This window comes from Salvelinus namaycush, unplaced genomic scaffold (assembly GCF_016432855.1).
Source record: "Salvelinus namaycush isolate Seneca unplaced genomic scaffold, SaNama_1.0 Scaffold880, whole genome shotgun sequence".
NCBI classification, from domain to species: Eukaryota; Metazoa; Chordata; class Actinopteri; order Salmoniformes; family Salmonidae; genus Salvelinus; species Salvelinus namaycush.
The window spans coordinates 26,499-39,059 of record NW_024061620.1 but is presented as its reverse complement, the minus strand read 5'-3'; the positions used below and the strand labels follow the sequence as shown (position 1 = coordinate 39,059).

The 12,561-nt window shown below is 40.1% G+C and overlaps 2 non-coding genes and 2 pseudogenes across 2 annotated transcripts; all 4 read right to left on the bottom strand.

Moving 5' to 3' along the window:
- Positions 1-43: 43 nt before the first annotated feature.
- On the bottom strand, positions 44-192 carry LOC120043275 (annotated as a pseudogene).
- Positions 193-885: 693 nt separating this feature from the next.
- On the bottom strand, positions 886-1,004 carry LOC120043235. The gene has a single exon (XR_005476360.1). It is a non-coding gene; the product is annotated as a 5S ribosomal RNA (ribosomal RNA).
- Positions 1,005-6,388: 5,384 nt separating this feature from the next.
- LOC120043267 lies at positions 6,389-6,538 on the bottom strand (annotated as a pseudogene).
- A 695-nt stretch (positions 6,539-7,233) lies between these two features.
- Positions 7,234-7,352, bottom strand: LOC120043244. Its single transcript, XR_005476369.1, has one exon. It is a non-coding gene; the product is annotated as a 5S ribosomal RNA (ribosomal RNA).
- Positions 7,353-12,561: the final 5,209 nt, after the last annotated feature.

Genomic DNA, 12,561 nt, shown 5'->3' with positions numbered 1-12,561 from the left:
CTTACAAAGATATCAGGGTACAGCGCAAACGACCACTACCATAAATTTTGCAAACGACCACTACCATAAATTTTGCATTCGAGATTCCCACATTTGGAAAATTCAACAAGGGTCAGCCCAGCCAGAGTGGAATGGCTGAGCCCCACACTGGGTCAACCAACTTCTGATCACAGTATCTCTTCTGCTTAGTGGAGGGCAAGTCTCTCCAGTGCCAACATTTTCCGCTAACGGGAACCACTTTTTGTTGTGATAATATCATATCACATCGACCTGCGGTTAAATGCCGTTTAGGAATGCACTTGCACACAGAGTGGTGAAAAGTAGTTTATTTTGTTTACTAGATTATATCAGTGAACCACTAGATTCCCATCATGCAACACTGTCGAAAAAATCACCAATTACTTTTTAATATCTTAACCTATCTGATATCACAAATGTTTGCGATATGACGAAATACAATCACATTCAGACACACACACACACACACAGACAAATGCATGAAACCAATTGATTTATTATCGATAACATCTCAGATTCTCTTGTGCTTTTGATTTACTCCATAAAAGAAGGGTTGTAATTCCAACATGGAAAACACAGGGCCATCAGACACCAGTCCAGTTCCACTCCTCACCAGCATTATTTCCTTTGATCATTTGAACAGGGCGAGGGAGCACAGAGCACACACAAGCTGCATTCAGTAACAATATTCTTATTTGTCTTATGCATAAAAGGCAGTTGCTCCCTGACAACACAAGGAACTTTGATCGTATTAAAAGGGCAGGGGAGACTAGCCCATAGAAGCTGCATTTAGTCAATTCAGCATCAAATGCTTACTACAAGGCAGTGTTGCTGATGAAATAATGCCACACCCCCTAGTGGACAAAAGGCTTACAGCACCTGGTATTCCCAGGAGGTCTCCCATCCAAGTACTAACCAGGCCCGAGCCTGCTTAGCTTCCGAGATCAGACGAGATCGGGCATATTCAGGCTGGTATGGCCGTAAGCGAAGGTACATCTCTTGGTACACCATATAAAGTCAAAGTGAGTCTGATAAACAGACATTGCATTCTCACCAATTAGATAAGCAGCTTGAACTTTGGCTCACTCAAAAAGTGGAAGAAATTACATATACTGTAGCCATCACTTTTTAGCACAGATAGTTGGATGAAATACAAACAAACCTTGCAAAACATTTCTAAGCGAGGGCACATATTTCAGCCTTGTGGGAAAAAACGGACAAATACAATGACTTCTGACAAATACATCATCAGCAACAGTTTCCCATGCAGCTATCCTACTAGCCACAATAAATACACAAAAGCTCTGGATGTTGAAAACCTATTGCATTGTTCTGTGCTAAGGAGGAACGCATGTATGGACAATTTCATATTGGAAGCGCATGGGGCGCGTATGACACATCATGACCGGGGGGGTTAGAGTGGCTTCTCAACTATCTCTTGATTGAAGTACCAGCGTGGCATAAATACAATGCTGCATTTCGCAACATAATGTTTAGACAAAATGCCAACAATGTTTTGCTACAAACAAATGTTTCCACCTTTCGATTGGTCCACAAAGTCTCTTTCACAACTGACTTCAAAGATCTCCATAAGCACAGTCGGTTGACTCAAGTCATCCTTAAGCCTGCCGCCAAGCAACAGTTTATCATTAACATACCTTAAGGGAAGTGTGAGACGGGAGCCATATGATCGGTGAAGATTCTCCCATTGCGAATGTACGGTCCCTTACTAGACGTCCGACTTCGTCTCAGAAAATCGCGGACGGCGTCGGGCCGAGGGCGGGGGGGAGCTCTTTCAGGAAGTCATCGAAGAAATCGTCTCGGACGTTCGGTCACCGTTTTATAAAAATAACAAATTTTTGACTTGGACTCCGCATTCTCGAAAATTCCCACAAGGGGGCAAATAAATCATATTGCAGGCGCACGAACACGGGGCAAACGAGCGCGGCCTTTTCTCCTAAACGGAAAATATTTCGAAGACGAACTCGGCGAGCGTAGGTTTGGAGTAAAGGGAAGTTGGCCCCGAACAAGATGGCGTCGAGGCCTCTGCGCTTTTTGAGTTATGGCCATTTTTCTGGGATTAAAGGTCAAAACGCAAAGTAGGGTGCAATTTGACCGCTTCACGTCAAAGTACATAAGCATACGGTGTCAGGAAAAAAAGAACCAGCCGTTTATCTATCGTAATTTAAGAGAAATCGTACATTGTCCATTTGGTGATGTTCACGAAGAGGAATTTTTTTTCAAAAAATTCACAGATCCAGTTGCAGTTTGTTCACACGAACATTTTTAAAGTGGGTCTCGAAGCTCTGCGAGAATTCTGTGATTTTATGTGATTTTATGAAGTAACACACACTCATTTAACCCTCTGTTAATAAGTCAGTTCTTAACATAAAGACTTAAAACTCAATATTAAATAAGAGCCTACCCCAAGGAGGGTATGTGTTCACGTTCAGCTTCCTATGTCAACTGGAAGTACCTTAAAATGGTGCATAGGGTCAGGTTTGAAGGGTAATAAAGGTCAGATCTTTTCAAAACTTCACTTGTGTGATTAGACAACCCTCATGAAGTGTAATCAGTCATTTTTCCCAACAGATGTCAAAGAAAAGCTCTCTCACACAAACACACACACACACAAAAAGGAAGGATGGAGTGAAAAAGTACGGTGCTTAAAGACACACAAAGCCTGCAATGGCATGACTATTATCTCCAGGCCGTGCCGAGTTCAACGAGATGCCCCGCTTGACCGTAGCTCGCTCGGTCTGAGCGCAGCGACCGTTACAAGAAAATGGACCCAAATGACCTTTTGACCTCATGTCAATTTTATTTGCTTTTGGGAGACAGAGAGAGAACCGTTAAGGTTAGAAGCACAATTTCACCTCAGGAATGTTCTTAAGGTCCTCCCGATCTGTGCAAGCCTAACCTTGACCTTGTGGCATTAACCCTTAACAGTTAAAAGCTGGTGTTTACATCAAACAATTTACAATGACATGTCGCTCCATAGGAATACATTGACTGCACCTCTCAATTCAACCTGAAGCCTATGTGGGTTATGAATGTCTTATGAACCTGTCTTTGATGTCAGTCCATCAGGCCACCATGAGGTCTACCTGTGTCGATTCTAAGCTTCCTGGAGCAACCGGAAGTGGTTAAATCACCCTAAAAGTGTTTGCCATAGCCAACCTGCAGTTTGAGAGAAATAGTGCATTCAGCCCTATGTAAATCAGTCAATTTTTAACATACAGACATAAAACTCAGGATTCTGTAAAAGCATACTCCAGTAATGATAAGTGTTTACTTTTAGCTTCCTGTGCAAACCGGAAGTGCCTTAATTGGTGTCAAATGGGCTGTTTCAAAGGGATAAAAATGTCAAATCTTTCCAAAACTTCATATATGTGAATAGACAACCCTCCTGAACTGTAAATCAGTCATTCATCCCATCAGATTAAAAAAAAAAAAAAAACACACCCACACAGAAATGATGGAGGGACACACTGAGGGGCTAAGAGGCAGACAGTGCCTGTAGTAGTTAGTTTTGTTCCAACTTTTAAAGAACCGTCAGACCTAGAGTTCTGAAACTTTACAAACCTGTTCTAGACCTCAGGTCGATTGTGCACGGTGAGTTATGTGGCTCTAGAAGGTTCTCAGACCGATAAACAGCCTCGTGTATTTGCAATGTTTTCAATTCATTTTGAGCTCAACGAAACTGGCGACATTTAGAAAAGTCCCAGAGTCTCAAGACTAGGTGCATTGAAACCGGCTCGGTCCATAGAGATGGACCTCAACGATTCTGTCCGATTGCTCATTCAAGCACCCCGTAGCAAGGCATGGAAAAAAGTGGATTTTCAGCACCAATTAGGGTTTTGCTCGGGCACCGAATGACCTATCGAGCCGAAACTTGGGATTCCAGGTCGCCTCACATAGGGCTAAACATAATGTGAATATTGGACCCGCAGCTAGAACATAACTACGTATTATTTGTTTTATTATGGTTTAAATAGAAGGCGCTGTGAATTTTGGGCCTGCTCTGAAATATGTGATAGTTGGCTTCTAAAGGAGTTGGTAAAAGTGAGTTTGGTGTCAGATGGTATCAGTTTGGTGTCTGAATATATCTAATTGACTGATGGACACCGACTTGCTACTTGACTTTTGTACATTTGCAATATGTTTCAACGGGGGGGTACCATCACAAAAAGCGACATGATGAAATTTAACACAACGAGCGATGGAGAGGAACCACTATCACTGCCCGGCCATCCTGAGGTCATCAGGACGTTGACTTTTGCATTTCTAAAGTATTTAAGAGAATGTACGTTACATTTGCAATATGATTCAACATCACATCATATTGCAAATGCACGTTAGATTTGCAATATGATTCAACACATCATATTGCAAATGTAACAGTGTGTGTTATGTTTGCAATATGATTCAACACATCATATTGCAAACGTAACAGTGTGTGTTATGTTTGCAATATGATTCAACACATCATATTGCAAATGTAACAGTGTGTGTTATGTTTGCAATATGATCCAACACATCATATTGCAAACGTAACAGTGTGTGTTATGTTTGCAATATGATTCAACACATCATATTGCAAATGTAACAGTGTGTGTTTGCAATATGATTCAACAGTGTGTTATGTTTGCAATATGATGTGATGTTTTTCACTGTTGAATCATATGCAAATGTAACGTGCATTCTTTAAATAAACCCTATGTGGGTTATGAATGTCTTATGAACCTGTCTTCAATGACAATCCATCAAGCCACTATGAGGTCTACCTGTGTTGATTCTAAGCTTCCTGGAGCAACCGGAAGTGATAAAATCACCCTAAAAGTGTTTTGCCATACCCAACCAGCAGTTTGTGATATATAGTGCATTCAACCCTTTGTAAATCAGTCAGTTCTTAACGTATAGACTTAAAACTCAGGATTCTGTAAAAGCATACCCCGATCAGGATAGGTATTTACTTATAGCTTCCTGTGCCAACCGGAAGTGCCTTAAAATGGGGTCATAGGTGCTGTTTCAAAGGGTTAAAAAAGTCAGATCTTTCCAAAACTTTAAGTGTGTGATTAGGCAACCTTCATGAACTGTAAATCAGTCATTTCTCTAAACAGATGTCAAAGAAAAGCTCACACACACACACACAAGTCCAAACTGTTCGTGCACCTGGTATTTTTTTGGGGTTACCAGGTGCCATGTTTCAAGATGGTTGAAATTGCGTTTAGGGAGCATCCAGATCTCCATACCCGCTCTGGGAGCACTATTCTACGGCCAAAAATCAATGGGGGCTGGCCTGAGTGTTTTATGGAGGTTTTCACAAAAACTCAGAAAATATTCTGTTTTTTTTCTGGAAAATATTTTATGTTTTTTCTTCTCGAGTCAATGGGGTACGGCCTGAGTGATTTATGGAGGTTTCCAAACAAAGTCAAAAATATTCTATGTTTCATGTTTTGGGTTACCAGGCGTCATTTTTCAAAACGGTTTTAAATGCTTTTAGGTGTCATCCAGACGTCCATGGGAGCACTATACTACGGCCCCAAATCAATGGGTGCTGGCCTGAGTGATTTATGGAGGTTTGGGGGGTGATACGTTTTTTCTAATTTATTCACATTTTTGACTTCGTATTAAATCAGATTGCAAATGCACAAAACATATTCCTTAAGTACAAGTAAACATTTATAAAAAATTATGACAGTAAAATGTGACTAAAGTATTTTCATACAGTTCTTATACATGTGTAATTGACATAAAAATCGAAAGAATTTCAAAAAACGGTCCAGAAAGCACTTTTTTAAAGGGGGTGATAAATTTTTTCCAAATATTTGACATTTTTGACTTTTGACTTTTGACTTCCTATGAAATCACATTCCAAATGCACAAAACATATTCCTTAAGTCCAAATAAAAATGTCCAAAAAATTATGTTAATAAAATTTGACAAAAGTATTTTCATACAGTTCTTACACATGTGTAATTGACATAAAAATCGAAAGAATTTCGAAAAACGGTCCAGAAAGCACTTTTTTAAGGGGGTGATAAGTTTTTGCCAAAACTTTCAAAATTTCAAAATTTCAAAATATGACTCTTGGGTCTTGACTTGCGTTACAGTAAGCCTATGAAAAATTAAGATGGAACACACTCGCCCACTATAGGATTTTTGGGGTGTTACACAGCTCATTTACAATATGGCATTTGTCATCAACTTTGGACGAAACAGCGCCGGATGTAATGTGAAATCCCACACAATCCCATCGTGTATATGGTCCGCTCGGTGCCAATAAGTTGCCATGTTATTTTGTACAATTGAGGGGGGACTTCCCTTACAAAGATATCAGGGTACAGCGCAAACGACCACTACCATAAATTTTGCAAACGACCACTACCATAAATTTTGCATTCGAGATTCCCACATTTGGAAAATTCAAAAGGGGTCAGCCCAGCCAGAGTGGAATGGCTGAGCCCCACACTGGGTCAACCAACTTCTTGATCACAGTATCTCTTCTGCTTAGTGGAGGGCAAGTCTCTCCAGTGCCAACATTTTCTGCTAACGGGAACCACTTTTTGTTGTGATAATATCATATCACATCGACCTGCGTTAAATGCCGTTTAGGAATGCACTTGCACACAGAGTGGTGAAAAAGTAGTTTATTTTGTTTACTAGATTATATCAGTGAACCACTAGATTCCCATCATGCAACACTGTCGAAAAAATCACCAATTACTTTTTAATATCTTAACCTATCTGATATCACAAATGTTTGCGATATGACGAAATACAATCACATTCAGACACACACACACACACACACAGACAAATGCATGAAACCAATTGATTTATTATCGATAACATCTCAGATTCTCTTGTGCTTTTGATTTACTCCATAAAAGAAGGGTTGTAATTCCAACATGGAAAACACAGGGCCATCAGACACCAGTCCAGTTCCACTCCTCACCAGCATTATTTCCTTTGATCATTTGAACAGGGCGAGGGAGCACAGAGCACACACAAGCTGCATTCAGTAACAATATTCTTATTTGTCTTATGCATAAAAGGCAGTTGCTCCCTGACAACACAAGGAACTTTGATCGTATTAAAAGGGCAGGGGAGACTAGCCCATAGAAGCTGCATTTAGTCAATTCAGCATCAAATGCTTACTACAAGGCAGTGTTGCTGATGAAATAATGCCACACCCCCTAGTGGACAAAAGGCTTACAGCACCTGGTATTCCCAGGAGGTCTCCCATCCAAGTACTAACCAGGCCCGACCCTGCTTAGCTTCCGAGATCAGAAGAGATCGGGCATATTCAGGCTGGTATGGCCGTAAGCGAAGGTACATCTCTTGGTACACCATATAAAGTCAAAGTGAGTCTGATAAACAGACATTGCATTCTCACCAATTAGATAAGCAGCTTGAACTTTGGCTCACTCAAAAAGTGGAAGAAATTACATATACTGTAGCCATCACTTTTTAGCACAGATAGTTGGATGAAATACAAACAAACCTTGCAAACATTTCTAAGCGAGGGCACATATTTCAGCCTTGTGGGAAAAAACGGACAAATACAATGACTTCTGACAAATACATCATCAGCAACAGTTTCCCATGCAGCTATCCTACTAGCCACAATAAATACACAAAAGCTCTGGATGTTGAAAACCTATTGCATTGTTCTGTGCTAAGGAGGAACGCATGTATGGACAATTTCATATTGGAAGCGCATGGGGCGCGTATGACACATCATGACCGGGGGGGTTAGAGTGGCTTCTCAACTATCTCTTGATTGAAGTACCAGCGTGGCATAAATACAATGCTGCATTTCGCAACATAATGTTTAGACAAAATGCCAACAATGTTTTGCTACAAACAAATGTTTCCACCTTTCGATTGGTCCACAAAGTCTCTTTCACAACTGACTTCAAAGATCTCCATAAGCACAGTCGGTTGACTCAAGTCATCCTTAAGCCTGCCGCCAAGCAACAGTTTATCATTAACATACCTTAAGGGAAGTGTGAGACGGGAGCCATATGATCGGTGAAGATTCTCCCATTGCGAATGTACGGTCCCTTACTAGACGTCCGACTTCGTCTCAGAAAATCGCGGACGGCGTCGGGCCGAGGGCGGGGGGGAGCTCTTTCAGGAAGTCATCGAAGAAATCGTCTCGGACGTTCGGTCACCGTTTTATAAAAATAACAAATTTTTGACTTGGACTCCGCATTCTCGAAAATTCCCACAAGGGGGCAAATAAATCATATTGCAGGCGCACGAACACGGGGCAAACGAGCGCGGCCTTTTCTCCTAAACGGAAAATATTTCGAAGACGAAACTCGGCGAGCGTAGGTTTGGAGTAAAGGGAAGTTGGCCCCGAACAAGATGGCGTCGAGGCCTCTGCGCTTTTTGAGTTATGGCCATTTTTCTGGGATTAAAGGTCAAAAACGCAAAGTAGGGTGCAATTTGACCGCTTCACGTCAAAGTACATAAGCATACGGTGTCAGGAAAAAAAGAACCAGCCGTTTATCTATCGTAATTTAAGAGAAATCGTACATTGTCCATTTGGTGATGTTCACGAAGAGGAATTTTTTTTTCAAAAAATTCACAGATCCAGTTGCAGTTTGTTCACACGAACATTTTTAAAGTGGGTCTCGAAGCTCTGCGAGAATTCTGTGATTTTATGTGATTTTATGAAGTAACACACACTCATTTAACCCTCTGTTAATAAGTCAGTTCTTAACATAAAGACTTAAAACTCAATATTAAATAAGAGCCTACCCCAAGGAGGGTATGTGTTCACGTTCAGCTTCCTATGTCAACTGGAAGTACCTTAAAATGGTGCATAGGGTCAGGTTTGAAGGGTAATAAAGGTCAGATCTTTTCAAAACTTCACTTGTGTGATTAGACAACCCTCATGAAGTGTAATCAGTCATTTTTCCCAACAGATGTCAAAGAAAAGCTCTCTCACACAAACACACACACACACAAAAAGGAAGGATGGAGTGAAAAAGTACGGTGCTTAAAGACACACAAAGCCTGCAATGGCATGACTATTATCTCCAGGCCGTGCCGAGTTCAACGAGATGCCCCGCTTGACCGTAGCTCGCTCGGTCTGAGCGCAGCGACCGTTACAAGAAAATGGACCCAAATGACCTTTTGACCTCATGTCAATTTTATTTGCTTTTGGGAGACAGAGAGAGAACCGTTAAGGTTAGAAGCACAATTTCACCTCAGGAATGTTCTTAAGGTCCTCCCGATCTGTGCAAGCCTAACCTTGACCTTGTGGCATTAACCCTTAACAGTTAAAAGCTGGTGTTTACATCAAACAATTTACAATGACATGTCGCTCCATAGGAATACATTGACTGCACCTCTCAATTCAACCTGAAGCCTATGTGGGTTATGAATGTCTTATGAACCTGTCTTTGATGTCAGTCCATCAGGCCACCATGAGGTCTACCTGTGTCGATTCTAAGCTTCCTGGAGCAACCGGAAGTGGTTAAATCACCCTAAAAGTGTTTGCCATAGCCAACCTGCAGTTTGAGAGAAATAGTGCATTCAGCCCTATGTAAATCAGTCAATTTTTAACATACAGACATAAAACTCAGGATTCTGTAAAAGCATACTCCAGTAATGATAAGTGTTTACTTTTAGCTTCCTGTGCAAACCGGAAGTGCCTTAATTGGTGTCAAATGGGCTGTTTCAAAGGGATAAAAATGTCAAATCTTTCCAAAACTTCATATATGTGAATAGACAACCCTCCTGAACTGTAAATCAGTCATTCATCCCATCAGATTAAAAAAAAAAAAAAAAACACACCCACACAGAAATGATGGAGGGACACACTGAGGGGCTAAGAGGCAGACAGTGCCTGTAGTAGTTAGTTTTGTTCCAACTTTTAAAGAACCGTCAGACCTAGAGTTCTGAAACTTTACAAACCTGTTCTAGACCTCAGGTCGATTGTGCACGGTGAGTTATGTGGCTCTAGAAGGTTCTCAGACCGATAAACAGCCTCGTGTATTTGCAATGTTTTCAATTCATTTTGAGCTCAACGAAACTGGCGACATTTAGAAAAGTCCCAGAGTCTCAAGACTAGGTGCATTGAAACCGGCTCGGCCCATAGAGATGGACCTCAACGATTCTGTCCGATTGCTCATTCAAGCACCCCGTAGCAAGGCATGGAAAAAAGTGGATTTTCAGCACCAATTAGGGTTTTGCTCGGGCACCGAATGACCTATCGAGCCGAAACTTGGGATTCCAGGTCGCCTCACATAGGGCTAAACATAATGTGAATATTGGACCCGCAGCTAGAACATAACTACGTATTATTTGTTTTATTATGGTTTAAATAGAAGGCGCTGTGAATTTTGGGCCTGCTCTGAAATATGTGATAGTTGGCTTCTAAAGGAGTTGGTAAAAGTGAGTTTGGTGTCAGATGGTATCAGTTTGGTGTCTGAATATATCTAATTGACTGATGGACACCGACTTGCTACTTGACTTTTGTACATTTGCAATATGTTTCAACGGGGGGGTACCATCACAAAAAGCGACATGATGAAATTTAACACAACGAGCGATGGAGAGGAACCACTATCACTGCCCGGCCATCCTGAGGTCATCAGGACGTTGACTTTTGCATTTCTAAAGTATTTAAGAGAATGTACGTTACATTTGCAATATGATTCAACATCACATCATATTGCAAATGCACGTTAGATTTGCAATATGATTCAACACATCATATTGCAAATGTAACAGTGTGTGTTATGTTTGCAATATGATTCAACACATCATATTGCAAACGTAACAGTGTGTGTTATGTTTGCAATATGATTCAACACATCATATTGCAAATGTAACAGTGTGTGTTATGTTTGCAATATGATCCAACACATCATATTGCAAACGTAACAGTGTGTGTTATGTTTGCAATATGATTCAACACATCATATTGCAAATGTAACAGTGTGTGTTTGCAATATGATTCAACAGTGTGTTATGTTTGCAATATGATGTGATGTTTTTCACTGTTGAATCATATGCAAATGTAACGTGCATTCTTTAAATAAACCCTATGTGGGTTATGAATGTCTTATGAACCTGTCTTCAATGACAATCCATCAAGCCACTATGAGGTCTACCTGTGTTGATTCTAAGCTTCCTGGAGCAACCGGAAGTGATAAAATCACCCTAAAAGTGTTTTGCCATACCCAACCAGCAGTTTGTGATATATAGTGCATTCAACCCTTTGTAAATCAGTCAGTTCTTAACGTATAGACTTAAAACTCAGGATTCTGTAAAAGCATACCCCGATCAGGATAGGTATTTACTTATAGCTTCCTGTGCCAACCGGAAGTGCCTTAAAATGGGGTCATAGGTGCTGTTTCAAAGGGTTAAAAAAGTCAGATCTTTCCAAAACTTTAAGTGTGTGATTAGGCAACCTTCATGAACTGTAAATCAGTCATTTCTCTAAACAGATGTCAAAGAAAAGCTCACACACACACACACAAGTCCAAACTGTTCGTGCACCTGGTATTTTTTTGGGGTTACCAGGTGCCATGTTTCAAGATGGTTGAAATTGCGTTTAGGGAGCATCCAGACCTCCATACCCGCTCTGGGAGCACTATTCTACGGCCAAAAATCAATGGGGGCTGGCCTGAGTGTTTTATGGAGGTTTTCACAAAAACTCAGAAAATATTCTGTTTTTTTTCTGGAAAATATTTTATGTTTTTTCTTCTCGAGTCAATGGGGTACGGCCTGAGTGATTTATGGAGGTTTCCAAACAAAGTCAAAAAATATTCTATGTTTCATGTTTTGGGTTACCAGGCGTCATTTTTCAAAACGGTTTTAAATGCTTTTAGGTGTCATCCAGACGTCCATGGGAGCACTATACTACGGCCCCAAATCAATGGGTGCTGGCCTGAGTGATTTATGGAGGTTTGGGGGGTGATACGTTTTTTCTAATTTATTCACATTTTTGACTTCGTATTAAATCAGATTGCAAATGCACAAAACATATTCCTTAAGTACAAGTAAACATTTATAAAAAATTATGACAGTAAAATGTGACTAAAGTATTTTCATACAGTTCTTATACATGTGTAATTGACATAAAAATCGAAAGAATTTCAAAAAACGGTCCAGAAAGCACTTTTTTAAAGGGGGTGATAAATTTTTTCCAAATATTTGACATTTTTGACTTTTGACTTTTGACTTCCTATGAAATCACATTCCAAATGCACAAAACATATTCCTTAAGTCCAAATAAAAATGTCCAAAAAATTATGTTAATAAAATTTGACAAAAGTATTTTCATACAGTTCTTACACATGTGTAATTGACATAAAAATCGAAAGAATTTCGAAAAAACGGTCCAGAAAGCACTTTTTTAAAGGGGGTGATACGTTTTTTCCAAATTTTTGACATTTTTGACTTTTGACTTTTGACTTCCTAAGAAATCACATTCCAAATGCACAAAACATATTCCTTAAGTCCAAATAAAAATGTAAAAAAAATTATGTTAATAAAATTTGACAAAAGTATTTT